Source organism: Mandrillus leucophaeus, unplaced genomic scaffold, assembly GCF_000951045.1.
Source record: "Mandrillus leucophaeus isolate KB7577 unplaced genomic scaffold, Mleu.le_1.0 Scaffold369, whole genome shotgun sequence".
In the NCBI taxonomy this organism is placed as follows: Eukaryota; Metazoa; Chordata; class Mammalia; order Primates; family Cercopithecidae; genus Mandrillus; species Mandrillus leucophaeus.
Genome location: NW_012103909.1, coordinates 317,794 through 334,870, shown reverse-complemented (window position 1 = coordinate 334,870; position 17,077 = coordinate 317,794). Strand labels below are relative to the sequence as shown.

Sequence of the window (17,077 nt, the reverse complement as noted above, 5' to 3'; positions counted from 1 at the left end):
AAAAAGAAGAAGAAGAAGAAAAAGGAGATTTATGGATTTATGGAAGTTCTCTATGCCAATAGTAAGCTAGAAGAACAACTTTAATTCTAATTATTAAAAGATTATAAAATTGAACAGCTAGCTGCAATACAAATTCAGATACATAAATTTATTCAATCTGTCTGTTTGGTATAATGAGAAGTATTCCCCCACTTAAAGTAAATTGCAGCACTGTCAGACCAAAGTACATGATGGCACAGAATAATACACCAAAGAAAAGGGTATCCACTGTCTGTTACTCACTTCATTAGATCTGTAACAGGCACATCTATGTGTGAAAGAGGTGAAAACGCTCTGTAGTTCCCCTTTAAAATCAGAGCTGTTGACAATGGTTGTGTGCTTATATTTTTATATAAATCATAGCATTCTTTAATAAAATATTCATTACATTCAGATAGATCTGGAGGACAATAGAACATCGTGTTTATATTCATATAAGTGTGCATGCACACATAAGATTTTGATGTAGGCATGTAAGATTGGGACTGTAAGGGGTGTCAGGTGTGAGTTCCCACTAAAGGTGTCAAGCTTATTGACTTGTCAGTGCTACTTATGAGCTCATGGTAGAGCTGGACTAGAGTAGACCTGGACTCCTGATAAGGCCCATGCCCTGTGATTCGGTAAAAACAACTAAAAAATGTAATATTCAAGAACTTCCATGGGGCTATGATTTATATGATGCCATGGAGATTTTTAACACCCTCCATATCTAATTAAATATATCAAAGAACATTTTATATTCAAAGTCATATAGTATGGAAAATATGCCTGTCTTAGTCATTTGTTTGTTTATTCTGGTTGCCATTTCAATATCATAATCAATTTACTTTAACATGTGAAATATCAAAATTATAATTAAAACAATACTTTTTAATTTGTTTTAGTGTAACTTTATTTTAAACTGTTTTATTTAAACTTGAGATTCTAACTTTTTAGAAGTATCTATAAATATTTTCGCTTTCGGGGCCCACATGAATAAATATCTGCCATTATAAGTAAGGAAATTTAAATATTATGAGATTCTCCTCATTATAAATAAGCAAATCAATTGATTTTCTATAAGTTAAGAAACCTTTTAATTGCACTACTTTGTTGGATATTGCTGAGACTTTATTGTTACCAGTTCATGGTGAAAATTATGTTAAATGTTTTGAAGAACATTAGAAAAAACAAAGCTTCAAAAATTGCTTCTTCTGAAACAACAAGGTAGTAGTATAGCTGTATTCAAAATCAGATGGCTATATTACAGGATAAAATTCTCATTTTCCTGTAACTTATAGTCTTCTGTTTACTGGTTGTCTGACTCTCCAATTATGGGAATTTATTAATCACAGATCAAATGAAGGCATTCATTTCATTTTCTGCTGTCTTTTTCTCTCTCCAGTTGCCAAGTCCAGAGACAGACAGAGAGCAGTCAGCGGCTCTAGCCAGGATGACTGACTGTAACTGTATCTGAACTGGTGGTAGTGCTCAGTGGGGAGTACGTGTTTCTACAAACTTTTTGAAATATTAATACACAAATTGTACTGAGGTTTTTGATAGCAGAAGACTGGCTGCTCTGTGGGTTTCTGATTAGCGTTCTATTGGTGATTCCGAGAAGTCAGTGGCGCCTAAATGGGTTAAGTCTAATGAGGTTTTGAAAGCTGATAGCATAATTTAACATGACTTTCAATCTCAGAGCCTCAGACCTGGCTGACCCCAGCAAATTACAATGTTTGTTAATGTTCTGGTATAGACATCTTCTATTCAACCCAAACCAGATATATTAAGTGAAACAATCAAGTTGTGCTTCTCTAAGAAATGTTGTTCCTGGCTACATTTTGACACATCTTCAGGTCAGAAATTTTTTAAGGTATCTGACACTCCCCAGTTTTTTAGAAGATGTCTTTAGTACACACACACACACACACACACACACACACGCACGGTTGGTTGAGTTCTTGTTGAGAAAATATAATAACCTTAAAATTTTTATCACTGCAATTGCATGCAATACATTTCTCGTGGAAAATCTAAAATCAATTTTAAAAATTGCAATAAAAGGAAAAAGCCAAGCCACAAACTTCCTATGGTAAAACAGTTAGAAAAACAAACCTAACAAATGAACAAATAAAAATATTTCAAACAGAATATTTGCAAATGCTGTAAAACTAACATGAGAAGAAAGGTTGTGATTGTAAAATTATTTAAATACATTTTGTAGAGAATCAATGTTAATTTAACAATGATAGTGATAGGCTACCTTTGGTTTAGGAGTGAATTTTTCACATATATTAAATATTAAGATTTAATATTGTGTATCTCAAGGTAGAAATTATATGAACTACAGTTACAAACAAATATCTACTTTTAATATCAATCATTTCTTTTTAGCTTAAGATAGTTATTTATAAATACAGCACCATTGCAGCTTTCCAAATTGTGAGAATCTGGATGAACGCTTAGAAGCTTTGGAAACTTCACCGGAGCAAATGTTACTCAACCTTTATACTTGTGGGTTTTCCTCAACTATATGAAAAGCGTTTTCACCAGATTTTCAATTAATATTTTTAAAAACAAATTATATTTAAAATTGTTGACTACTCATATCATGCAACTCTTATAATTGAATTCCCTTGAATCAGAATTAGCAATAGTTTTTAACCTACTAAGATTAAGTATTTTTTTAAACAAGCTAACGGTATAAATGTTATGAAGCAAATGTTTAATTATTTAAAGTCAATGGTTCTTCATTTAAATATTTGCAATTTGATGTATTTCAAAAGGTATATTTCTCCAATTTACTGAAATTAAGGCTTATTTCAAATTTTAATTTTTAAATAATTTTAGCTTTACACATTTTAAGCAATTAAAGCATCCTTATGAAAATATTCAGTTTTCTATGAAGAACATTTTATTCAAAATAAGTTTAGAAAACTAAAAATGAATCTTAGAAAAAGAAAAAATAACTTTATTTTAAAATTTCTATGATTTTAAAAGCTAAAGATATTATAAAGTTATATTATAAAGTTAATATTTCCAATATTATAAAACAAATAATTAACATATTTAACATCTAATGATTTGTGTTTAATTAGAAATTATTTCATTATATTTTAAAATTTGGGGTGGGGTGGTTCTTCATAGATCTCCAAAAGTACGAAGCTCACCTTATACTAAACAAGAAATAGTTAAAAAAAAAAAAATTATCCTTAATTGAAACACAGTGAAATGAACTATACCTAACATATTGAAGATAACATTTAAACAAATACATATCAAATTTTATGCTCTTAAAATATCTGCTGTACATCAATCATTCCGAATATTTACACATGTATTTCAACAATCTAGCTAATAGTCTAAGTTTCAATTTTTCTCTTTTAGAATTTACTTTCATTCTGATTATAATGCATATAGGTCAAATATTTAAAATTATTATGGCATTTTTTGATTTTGCCAGAAAGCTTTTTAATAAACTCTGTCACCTTTATTTGATTGCTTCTTTAAAAAAGCAAGCAAGTCTAAATTGTTCCTTAAAATAAAAAAAAGCTTTTAAAATAAATACTGTTTTATTAGAAGAAGGATTATCAGTGTAAATGAGGATCACGTATGTGATTGAAGTAGTCATTTTAATTTTAATTTTACAAACAATACTACTTATAATATTAAACAGCCACACTATTCCTAAGTTTATTCTGTGTTTGGTATAAAAGTCCTTATGACTCACATTAATAAAATGAATGCCAGTAATTAATTTTACAGGAAACATAATATTTTCTGAAATAAATATGTCCTTGTTTGTTAATATCGAAAATTGGGGTAGCTTTTATCTTACTCTTGACTATGTTTAGAAAATGTTTGAGGAAATCATATTATATTGTTGAAAATTTTTATATCTAGTTATCTTTCCATTTCCTGGACTTTTACTTAATTGTGTTTCATAGATTTCATGTATTATTGTTTAAATATTTGTTTACTCATTCACTTCCTATAAGCAATGTCAAATAAGAAAAGACTTAAATTGAACAGGTTTGTCCAGGGGAGGGTTGGTCTGGAGGAGTGGAAAATCTTTTGAATCTATACTACTGCTTAGATCATTAACCAACATCTCAGTAGAACACTTCAGAAAGAAAGGGAGACGGATGCAGTTGTCTTTCCTCTCCATTTATTTTTTATGGTTATTTATTCACAGATGATGTGGGGCAGACTGTGTGCAGAGATAAAGCATGGGTAATTTACGGGCAAATGTAAGCCTCGATTGGCTACGATATTCAAAGTGCTCTAAGGAATTAAGAGGAAAGTAGGTCATTTGAATCATAAATATTTTAAACATTTACCTCATAAATGAAGCTAATAGATACTTGTTCTAAAAACGCAGGAAAAAATAGCTTCAAATAGGATAAGGAAGAAAGTTAAACAAAACAGAATTATTAAACCATGCCAGTTTCCACACCTCTATGAATTTCAGTAGGTGGTCCACTTCTGACAGTGTACAAAACAGCAGGAGAGTTTACTAATGAAAGACAAGATACATGTGTTGACACAGCATTAAATGACTGGTTTGTCACTCCCCCAGGATGTGAATTGTGGATTCCATTCTGTAGTAGCACAAACTAACTGCTTTTATCATCTTGGTTTTGTATGTTTGTTTGTTTGTTTGTTTTGCTCATTAAACTTTCTTAATGTGTCTCAAAATTCTGTGACAAAATTTCGGTCAAGTTGTTTCCATTAAAAAGTACTAATTTAAAAAACTAATAATTTAAAACTGCCACATACAAGAAAGAAAACCAAAGTGGTCCACAAAACATTCTCCTTTCTGTCTGAAGGTTTTTACGATACATTGTTATCATTAACCAGTCTTTTACTTAAGTGGCCAGTTGAAACAAACACTTCTGACACCATTCTTCCACTGCTGATTAAGACCAGGTGGCAGGTATTAGGGATAATATTCATTTGGCCTTCTGAGCTTTCTGGGCAGACTTGGTGGCCTTGCCAGCTCCGGCAGCCTTCTTGTCCACTCCTTTGATGACATCCAGGACAATCGTCTGTCTCATATCACGAACAGCAAAGTGACGCAGAGGTGGATAGTACGAGAAGCTCTCGACACACATGGGCTTGCCAGGAACCATATCAAAGATGGCAGCATCACCAGAACTCAATAATTTAGGGCCATCTTCCAGCTTTTTACCAGAACGGTGATCAATCTTTTCCTTCAGCTCAGCAAACTTGCATGCAATGTGAGCCGTCTGGCAATCCAGCACAGGGGCATAGCCAGCACTGATTTGGCCTGGATGGTTCAGGATAATCACTTGAGGAGTGAAGCCAGCTGCTTCCATTGATGGGTCATTTTTGCTGTCACCAGCGATGTTGCCATGATGAACTTCCTTAACAGACACATTCTTGACATTGTAGCCCATAATGTTCCCAGGAAGAGCTTCACTTAAAGCTTCATGATGCATTTCAACACATTTTGCTTCAGTTGTAATGTATACTGGAGCAAAGGTGGCCACCATACTAGGTTTGAGAACATCAGTCTCCAGTTGAGTTACAAGAACAATACTAATACCACCAATTTTGTAGGCATCCTGAAGAGGCAGGTGCAAGGGCTTGTCAGTTGGACGAGTTGGTGGTTGGATGCAGTCCAGAGCCTCAAGCAGCATGTTTCCACTGGTATTGCCGTCGTTTCAGGTGACTTTCCATGTCTTGAACCAAGGCATGTTAGCATTTGGCTCCAGCATGTTGTCACCATTCCAACCAGAAATTGGCACAAATGCTACTGTGTCGGGGTTGTAGCCAATTTCTTAATATAAGTGCTGACTTCCTTAATGATTTCCTCATATCACTTCTGGCTGTACGGTGGCTCAGTGGAATCCATTTTTTTAACATAATTGATTCGCTGTTTCACACCCACTGTGTAACCCAGAAGGGCATGCTCTCGGGTCTGACCATTTTTGAAGTTACCAGCTTCAAATTCACCAACACCAGCAGCAACATTCAGAACATTACGGTCAGCCTGAGATGTCCCTGTAATCATGTTTTTGATGAAGTCTCTGTGTCCTGGGGCATCAATGATAGCCACATAGTACTTGCTGGTCTCAGATTTCTACAAGGAGATATCAATGGTGATACCATGCTCATGCTCAGCTTCCAGTTAACCCAAGACCCAGGCATACTTGAACGAGCCCTTTCCCATCTCAGCAGCCTCCTTCTCAAATTTTTCAATGGTTCTTTTGTCGATGCCACTACATTTGTAGGTCACATAGCCAGTAGTGGTGGACCTGACTGAATGTACATGTTCAATGACGACAATGTTGATACGAATATTTTCCTTTCCTGTTTTGGCTTTTAGGGGTAGTTTTCATGACACCTGTGTTCTGACGGCGAATCCGTTGTGAAAAAAACTATCAACTTGTTTTTTTTTAACTTTAACTTCTCATACAAATTAACAGCTTTCTGTTTGCCATTTGCATGTTTATTTCATGTCATGCTTGGTTAGAATTAAAACTGCCTCACTAGTTATGCACTTCAAAATTTAGTACTTCTTCAAAGACCTGCAGGATGACTTAATGAGTATGGAATGCAATTCTCTTCTTTAAATCAAATTAAATGTAAGTTGTCTATGTTCAATACTGCAAGGGTACATTGTGTATCCAATAAATTGAGAATAACTCAACATAAAGAGATGATTTTATGTCTTCCATGTCTAAAATATATGCAATATGATTGGCTAGCTATGGATTTTTACTCCTGGTTTGTAGCCACGGGGGAAATTTTAAATTGTAACATTGTAGATCTATGACATTGTGTCCCTGAATATAAACAGCAACAGGGCCCAAAAAGATCAAAGCTCAAGTTTTCTTTTGAAAAAGAGACTGTTGTAAGAAAACAATCTCTCCTTGTTATCATCATGGGATATATTTTTGGGCTTGAGAGGTCATATTATCATTCAAATCTTTAAAGTTATTTTTTCAGGGTGGAAGAACAATCAAAAGTAAAGTACACTCCTGAGGGTCATGCAATTTAGTTGGCTCTGAAAACAACAGTACTAAGTAGATAGCAGTGGCCAGGAAAATAGACCTGTAACTGGTTAAAATAAAAAGTAAAGAATCTTACACTCTTTAAGTTTTATTATCAACATAACAAGAATTACCACAACCATTAAACTGATTAGTAGTTCTAATTAAGAGATATAAAATAAAGATCATTAACATAATGCAACTGACCTAATCTGCTGTTATCATTGTTTACATACTTATTGACAACTGAGATTGACACAAATTTATTAATCTTGATTTGATAATCATTGGCAAGTTTTTCCTTCATAAAATCAGTAATTGTGTACTTACTTTAATTGAGTATTTATTTAGCTATGTTGGTTTAGAACCACAATACTTATAAATTCCAACACTTCTATTTATTCTAAATTTAATTTTGTTAAGGTAAGCAAATGTGGTCAATTTGAAGAGAGTCAAGTTTTAGAAAAAAAAAATGAAATTGAACATTATTTAGAAACATCAATATGTCTACTTATTGAAAATCAAATTTTCAAACTCAAATCTGATAAATGTTAAAACTGATTTTATTAGTTCCCTTTGTTAGCCACAACAAGACTATAATTATTTGCACTAATTCTGTTTAAGTGTACTGCAAACTGTAGCAAAATGTTAGTAGAAATGTTTCCTTCATCAAATATGTAAATAGAGATATCACTTTCAATTTGAGAAAACAACAGTTTACGAGAGTAAGTAATGACTGATTTAAACTGTATAAAATTGGACTGATCTATTATGGTGCCTAATTATACTGGTTATATAAAATTTCAAATGACATATCAAATATTCAGCATCTCTTGAGCATGACAATGTGTAAAATGCTGTGGGGAACTCAGACATGAAGAGTACATATTTATATTGAAAAATCCAGTATTTGCTCGAGGATAAGGCTTTATTTTGTGTAACTTCATTTATTTTGAAACTGAGAGCATGGACTCTACAGAGTAAGAGAGAATAGATTCAAATCTGAGACTAGTCAGTATCAAAACTTCAAACTGGAAGACTGAAAATAAGTTATAACACTTCGAAGTCCTATTCTATAGTGTCATCTAGATATGGTAAAAGAAAGTCTCATTTTTCTTATCTTTTTTCCGTCAAGAATCTTTTCTCATTCTTTATATGGTACTCACATATTTTCTTGGCTGTGAAGTTTGCTTTAACTTTTCTAGATGGTTTTGGCATTTTTGTTCTCCTATTATGTAACTTTCCATAGGTAGCCCTATTTAACAAAAATATTTAATATGAATACATAAATGTGTTCTTTTATCTTAATCACCTCATATATCATAGTGATTAGATAGAGCAATTAATTTTTTTAATGTTCAGATACAGAGTGGATTGAGTTTATTTTTGAGATACAGGTTGAGTATTCCTCATATGACAATCTGAAATCTGAAATGCTCTAAAATCTGAAACTTTTTGAGTACTGACATAGTGTCAGAAGTGTAAAACTTCACACCTGACCTCATGTGGTGGGTCACAGTCAAAACATAGGCAAAACTTTGTTTTGTGTGCAAAAGTATTTAAAATATTGTATAAAGTTACCTTCAAGTTATGTGCATAAGGTATACATGAAACACAAATTTTGTGTTTAGACTTGGGTGTCATCCCTAAGACATCTCGTTATGTTTACGCAGATATTCAAAAATCTGAAAAGATACACAATTGAAAACACTTCTGTTCCCAAGCATTTTAGATAAGGATTACTGAATCTGTATATGTAAAGGCTTTCTTCTCTCTTTCTTTCCCTCCTGTCATTTCCTTCTCTAGGTCTTATTCTGATGTGTCTTCCCCGATCAACAATTCCACTCTTTTCTTTTTTCCCACAGACTCTTATTATGTATTAATAAATGTCCTCAAATGCATATGTACACTTGAAAAACACATGAAGAACATATATTTAATTAAGAAAATAATATATAACATTGTATCCGATGTTGTATTAGTCAAAGTTCTCTATAGACACAGAACAAATAATATATGTATAAAGGAGGGTTTCTTAAGTATTAACTCACACTACCAAAAGGTCCCTCTATAGGCTGTCTGCAAGCTGAGGAGCAAGGAGAGCCAGTCTGAGTCCCAAAACTGAAGAACTTGGAGTCCAATGTTTGAGGGCAGGGAGCATGGGAGAAAGCATCCAGCATGGGAGAAAGATATAGTCTGCGAGGCTAAGCTAGTTTAGCCTTTTCACGTTTTTCTACCTGCATTATATTCACTGGCAGCTGATTAGATCGTGCCCACCCAGAGTAAGTGTGTGTCTGCCTTACCCAGACCAATGACTCAAATATTAATCTCCTTTGGCAACGCCCTCACAGACACACCCAGGATCAATACTTTGCGTCCTTCAATCCAATCAAGTTGATACTCCGTATTAACCATCACAAGTCCACTCCTGTCAACTTGAACCCGTACACATCTCCTCAGATCATATATAATTTTCAAATAAAGACAATAATAAGGTCATAACTATGCCTAACATAATACAACTATCTTTTACACAACTGGAAATGCACCAATCCCCAACCTAAATGCTATTAAATAAAGTTAGCAATACTTAGGTGCTGATATGAAATCAATAAATTTTATGTCACATGGTAAAGGAGAAAGAAAATAAAAATGAAGATATTTTCTTAGTAGAAGTATATTCATGCACAAACATGTTTTTAACAAAAGAAGGAGGAAATACTCATGACAATTACAGTCCTCCTTTCTGCAACTAGTCACGTGGTCATAGCTGTTATTGATGACTAGCTTCTTCTACTACCCATTCTGTGTTATTCTCTTTGCCTTCAGCAAACACCCCAGCAGGTCATGGTTATTTTCCTGGTGGAGTGACCCAAACCTTCATTCCTGAAGGGTCTGGGATATTTGTAGTCCTGCCTGAATTGGGCTGTTGTAGTTTCCCATTGACCTTAATCACAGGACATGGTAATATTAAGAGACACCCTAATTGATCTCTTGTATTCCATGCATTGTCTTCCTTACCTCAGTTGTGGAGTAATAGACTGATTTCATCTTGATACTCTGGGTCAATTACCATAGCCAATACTGTAACTCCCTTCTTAGACTATTGACTTAAAAGTAGAAGGAGCCCAAAGTGTCCAGTGGCAATCTTAACTTCCAGTTTAATGGAATGATTGTTGTGTCTTTTGGTGGGAGCATTCCTCCCTCTGAAACTAAGACCTCTAGGCCAGCAGGACATAATGTAGTGGGAACAGGAAACAAAAATCTTGCTAGTGGATCACTAGGGGTGAGTGTTGCCACTTCCACTTCCACCCCTTGAATTCTGGACCCATTAATCCTGGCTATGGGAGAAACAGTACCCTATATTGGACACTGATTCAGGACATACACTGCCTTCTGGAGAACTTTGCTCCAGCCCTGCAAAATATTGGCACCTAGTTGGTGTTGTAATTGTGACTTCAAAAGGTCATTCTACCACTCTATCAACCCAGGTTTTTTAGGATGATGGGGAAGGTGGTAAAACCAATGACTTCCTTGAGCGTGAGCCCACTGCTACACTTCTTTAGCTGTAAAGGGAGTGCTTTGGTCAGAGGCAATGCTGTGTGGACTATCATGATAGTGGGTAAGGTATTCCATGAATCCACAGGTGGTAGGGTTAGCAGAAGCATTATGTGCAGGATAGGCAAATCCATATCTGGAGTGCCTGTTCCAGTAAGGACAAGCCTTGCACCTTCCATGATAGAAGAGGTCCAATATAACCAACCTGCCACCAGGTAACTGGCTGATTACCCCAGGGAATGGTACCATATAGGGGGCTCAGGCTTGGTCTCTGCTGTTGGCAAATTGGGCACCCAGTAGTGGCCAAAGCCAGGTCAGCCTTGGTGAGTGGAAGTCCATGTTTTTGCTCCTATGCATAACCTCCATGCAGGCCACTTCATTCATGGGGCTATTGGGCGATGACAGGGCTGGCTGGGAAGGAGGTTGAGTGGTTTCCACAGAACAGGTCATCCTATCCACTTGATTATTAAAATCCTTCTCTGCTGAAGTCATCCATTGGTGAGCACTCATTTGGGATACAAATATCTTCACAGATTTTTATCACTCAAAGAGGGTCATCCACATACTTCTTCCCCAAATGTCTTTGCCACCAATTTTCTAATCAGATTCTTTCCAAGTCCCTGGCCATCAAACCAAATCATTAGCTACAGCCCATGAATCAGTAAATAATCGCATATCTGGCCATTTCTCCTTCCGTGCAAAGTGCACAACCAGGTGCACTGCTTGAAGTTCTGCCCACTGGGAAGATTTCCCTTCACCACTGTCCTTCAAGGATGTCCTAGACAGTGGCCATAGTGCTGCAGCTGTCCACTCTCGGGTGGTGCCTGCATATCGTGCAGAACCATCTGTGAACCAGGCCATAGTCTTCTCTTCCTCCATCAACTGATCATAGGGAAATCCCTATAAGGCCATTGCTGCAGGCTGAGGGAGAGAAGGCAGGGTGGCAAGAGTGGAGAACATGGGCATTTGAGCCACTTCCTCATGCAACTTGTGCCTTCAGGATCTGCTCGAGACCAATCATGTATATACTACTTCCATTTGGTGATGGAATTCTGCTGTGTACCACCCACTTTAAGGCTAGATGGGTTAGAAAGCATCTAGTTCATTATAGGCAGTTCAGTTTGCATGGTGACTTGATGAACCATAGTCAAATGTTCAGTTTTCACCAAAGCTCAGATATAGGCTGTGATGGTTAACATTCAGTGTCAACTTGATTAGATTGAAGGATACAATGTAGTGATCCTGGGTGTGTCTGCGAGGTTATTGTCAAAGGAGATTAACATTCGAGTCAGTGGGCTGGGAAAGGCATACCCACTCTTAACTGGGTGGGCACCATCTAATCAGCTGCCAGAAAATATAAAGCAGGCAGAAAAACATGAAAAGGAGAGACTGGCCTAGCCTTCCAGCCTGCATACTTCTCTCATGCTGGATGCTTCCCGCCCTTGAACATCAGACTCCAAGTTCTTCAGTTTTGAGACTTGTATTGGCTCTCCTTACTCCTCAAGCTTTCAGACAGCCTATTGTAGTATCTTGTTGTCATGTAGTTTAATTCCTTTTAAACTACACATACACACACACACACACACGTATCTCCTATTAGTTATATATAACTAATGCATATATTCTATTAGTTTTGTTCCCCTAGAGGACCCTGAATAATACACAGGCCAAGAGCTGTCTCTCAAAAGGAGGATAGTGTTCTGCAGAAGATGGCAGGAGATCTTAGAGACCTCTACTGTGATTCACATACAGGGGCCTGCCAAAGTCTCCAAAATGCATCCCTATCTGTCACTGACACTTCAAGCACCATTGGATCTGCTAGGTCATCTGCCACTGACACCACAAGCACCATTGGATCTACTGAGTTATATGACCAAAGTGGTAAAGCAGCTTGCACAGCAGCCCGGACCTGTTGCAAAGCATTCTCCTGTTCTAAACCCCACTTAAAGCTGAAAGTCTTTTAGGTCACTCGATAAATGTGCCAGAGTGACGCAACCAAATGAGGGATATGTTGCCTCCAAAATCCAAATAACCCACTAGCTGTTATACCTCTTTCTTGGTTGTAGGAGGAGCCAAATGCAGCAACTTATCCTTCACCTTTGAAGGAACATCTCATTCCCCATACCACTGGATCTTTAGAAATTTTCCTGAGGCAAAAGGTCCCTGAATTTTAGTGAGATTTATTTCCAATCCTCTGGCAGGCAAATGTCTCACCAATAAGTCTGGCATGTTTGCTACTCCTTGTTCACTGGTTCCACTCAGCGTAATGTTATCAGTGTGATGAACCAGTGTGATACCTTGTGGAAGCGAAAAGCGATCAAGTTCTCTCCGAATAAGATTATTACACAAAGCTGGAGTTTTGATATATCCCTAAAGGGATAGTAAAGGTACACTGTTGGCCTTGTCTACTGAAGGCAAATTGCTTCTGGCGGGCCTTATGGACAGGAATGGAGAAAAAGAAATTTGCCAAGTCAATGGCTGCATCAAAGGTACCAGGAGATGTGTTTATTTGCTCAAACGATGAAACCACATCAGGTATGGCAGCTGCAATTGTAGTCACTTGGTTAAACTTACAATAATACATTGTCATTCTCCAAGATCTATCTGTCCTCTACGCAGGCCAAATGAGAGAGTTGAATGGGGATGTGGTGGGAATCACCACCCCTGTGTCTTTCAAGTCCTTGGTAGTGGCACAAATCTCTGCAATCTTTCCAGGGATGCAATATTGTTTTTGATTTATAATTTTTGTAGGTAGAGCCAACTCTAATGGAAGCCATTCAACCTTTCCCACCATAATAGCTCTCACCCTACCAGTCAGGGAGCCAATATGGGGGTTCTGCCAGCTGCTAAATATGTCTATGTCAATTACCCACTCTGGCACTCGGGCACTGACCACAGGATCAGTCCAGGGATCCACTGGACCCACTGTAAGTCAGAACTGAGCTAAAACTCCATTAGCTACCTGACCTCCATAAGCCCCTACTTTTATTGGAGGACCACATTGACATTTTGGGTCCCCTGGAATCAATGTCAGTTCAGAGGCAGTGTCCGGTAGTCCCCAAAGTGTCTAGTCATTTCCCTTCCCCCAATGCCGTTACCTTGGTAAAAGGCCAGAAGTTTCCTTGGGGAAGGATAGGACAAAGATTCACTGCATAAATTGTTGGTAATGTAGTGGGGTCCTTCTTCAATGGGACTCAGCCTCCCCTTCATTCAAGGGGTTCTGAGTCTGTAAACTGGCTCATGTCTTGAAATAGATTGAGGGGCAATAATTTTGTTATTATAATTTTAATTAATCTTTTGTCTGTTTGACCTAGAAGTTTTCTGCTTGTATAAATTAAGTGGGAATGCAGTAGGCTTCTTACCAATTTCACTTCTAGGAACACCACAATTAATTAGCCAATGCCAGAACTCTCTGCAAGTCAGACTCTTCTGATTGTCACTTTGTCTCTGTTGTTTATTGCGGTAGCCATACCCACCTTTCCTTTGATGGTTGAATGCTGTCACTAGGCCCCTGTCACCTTGGGATCCAGTTATTCCCATTGTATTTAAATTTTGTAGTTGAGTAACTGCAATTTCCACTGTTAGATCTGGCATACAGAGAAAAACAATTACAGGGCTCTTCAAAAATGCAGATGCTGCCCTCACAAATCTATTTTGCAAGGCATTGGTCAAGAGTATATTTTCTGGACCCTCCCAGCTGGGATAAGTGTATCTAAAGTGACTAATCCACTCCACCATTCCTGTCTCCCTAAGGCTTTGGATCACTTCCTCTACCTTAAACCAAGGGAGATCAGGTATTTCCAGCTCACTCACAGTGAATCGTTTTTTAATTCGTACTTCAACTAACCAAGCAAATAAACTACTAGAACTTTTTTTAGCTTCCCGAGCTGCAACATGAAATGCAGAGTCCTACTTAGTGGGCCCAAATCAATAAATTCTGCCTGATCCAACTCTGTGTTGTTCCTACCATTATCCCAGACCTTAATGTCCATTCCTATGCCTGTTCTCTAGATTTCGACTTAAATAAATTAGAAAACTCAAGCAGTTTTTATTATTATTATTATTATTTTAGTGCAGCACACCTCTTCATGGGTCACACTCTGAACCTCGCCTTTAATGGACTGCTAGGACTTTAGTCTAGTTACAGGTCTAGAAGCAAACAAGGGTGTTGGGGGTAGCTCCTGAGGAGAATCAACATTATCTTGCCTGGCAACTGCCTCAGGGGAGACCATCACTGTTGCCTTAGGCAGCATAGGGTTTATCTCCTCAGACAAAGGTGTGAAGGCTGATGGCAACAGGGGTCAGGGAGGGGATGTTGTCACTACCGGGGATAGGGAACATGTTTCTTCTGGCAAAAAAAAGGTTCATCAAAGTTTACAAACTCAGTATGTGCAGCTTCATCAGGGTCCTCCCACACATCCCCTAGCCTATTTTATTCTTTCTCAAGATAAATTCGCCAAACTTTAAACTAATTATTTTTAATTTTAGGAAGCTTTCGTTTTATGTACTCCTGTTTCACTTACGAGAATAAAAATAATTTTGGCCTTTCTTTCCAGTCAAAGAAAAGGAGTGTTAAATACAGTGAATTCTAAGTTTCTCTTCAAAGAATCAGCATGTCAGTATATTCAGTTCTTTGTTCTCCATTCTAAAGTTTAACTTCCTTGTTCTGCTCATCTCCTTGCCCCTAGTTTGAGTAAACAACTTTCCCACCAGTTCTAATCAGTAGTTCACATCTGTTTCCCTGGTTACCTGCTCCGTCCTGAGTCACTCCCGGTCACCTGCTCTGACCTGAGTCACCTTTAGTCACCTGTTCCACAACCGTCTTTCCCACTGAAACTGCTCACCCCACCACTCTGGCTCATACACCTGCTTTCTTTAAAATAGCCAATCAGAATTAGCTTAGACTGTGTGGTCCAACCCTAGCCAATAGGAGAATGAAGCAGCAGGAGGGGCTACCTGTGTCAGGGATAAGAAGCCCTTCCCCTCCCTTGTTCAGCTGTGCTTTTGCCATTGTTCCATCCATGAGACACATCTTTCTATAGAAGTAAAATTGCCTTGCTGAGAAAATTCATGTTCGAGTGCTATTTCTTTTATGGCATCAAATATTTATTTCCAACAGGAGGAGCAGAAAAATTAAATCATTTGGTCAGGATTATCCATTCAGTAGTGAAGCTGGGTATCCACAAATATTTGTTAAACGAAGAAAATGCCACTTGTTTGGTGTCAATAGATTCTATCCACACCATTGGAATGGGTAAGCATGAAAACAGGAAATGTCAAAAAGGGTGTGCTAAGATATAAAAAAAAATCCGAGTCAGAACTGGGGGATTAAATTTTTGTTTAGTTGCAAGTCACTGGATCAATTTTTTCCTTAAGCAGAAAGCAAACACGTGATTAACATATAATAAGAGGTAAACAAAATACTTTTGAAGCTTAGGGAAACAGTCAAGACTAAGATTGTAACAGTGACTAATTGTAAGGTCACAGCAGAAATTAATGCTATTTCCATCACAATAACAGTCCCAAACAATAAAATCCAGGAACCAGATTTGACTACAATGGCTACTTCTGCCATCACACCTTACTGAAAGAGAAAATAACATATAAATGTTTTCTTTGCCAGAGCTGCCACAAAACATGGAGCTTCAGCTGCCCTCAAAAATGCAAAGCTTCCACTGCAGGTTTCATTCAGAGAAGATAGATTAAAGGTATAGTACAGGAGCCACTGAGTTTACTCCATCTTCCCAGTAGTACACATGAAGGAGAATTTTCAATCCCTCAAAACAAACAGTAGAGATTATATGAACCTTGAAAAGATGTAATTTAAATTACTTCCTCTCATCTCAACCTATTCATTTCTTCAACAACTATTACATGTCTATTGCATGTCAAGCACAATAGGAGGCAGAGAGACATAATAATCAGAAGAAACTGATGTTGAATTAGTTCTCATACAATTTGAAATTTAGTGGGGGACACAGATGTTAATTAAAAACAACTACAAAAAAAGAAAATAGAGCAACAACAACATTCAAGCCAATGGAAACATGCACTGTGACGTACCATGAAATAGATGTATAGCAAGCTCTGAGGACACGTACTAGGCAGATGTCACCTGGCCACAGAGATGAAAGTTTCAAGGCACAATCTCTATTTGGGTTACAAAAAGGGTATGGCTATGTGTTACCTGGGCAAAGAGTAGAGAAAATAGCACTGTAGGCTTATAGCTGTAGTGAAGAGAGTGAGGGAGCACTTGATACAAATGATTTTGGAGAGATTAGTAGAAGCAAGGTCATGAGGGCTTTCTTAATTACAACACATTTTTCTTTATATCCTTAGAGTATTGAGGGTGACTGTGAGTTTTCTTTTTCTTTTCTTTCTCTCTCTCTTTCTTTCTTTCTTTCTTTCTTTCTTTCTTTCTTTCTTTCTTTCTTTCTTTCTTTCTTTCTTTCTTTCTTTCTCTCTCTCTCTTTCTTTCTTTT

The 17,077-nt window shown here is 37.1% G+C and overlaps 1 pseudogene; it reads right to left on the bottom strand.

The window, feature by feature from the left end:
• Positions 1-4,959: 4,959 nt before the first annotated feature.
• Positions 4,960-8,255, bottom strand: LOC105546781 (annotated as a pseudogene).
• Positions 8,256-17,077: the final 8,822 nt, after the last annotated feature.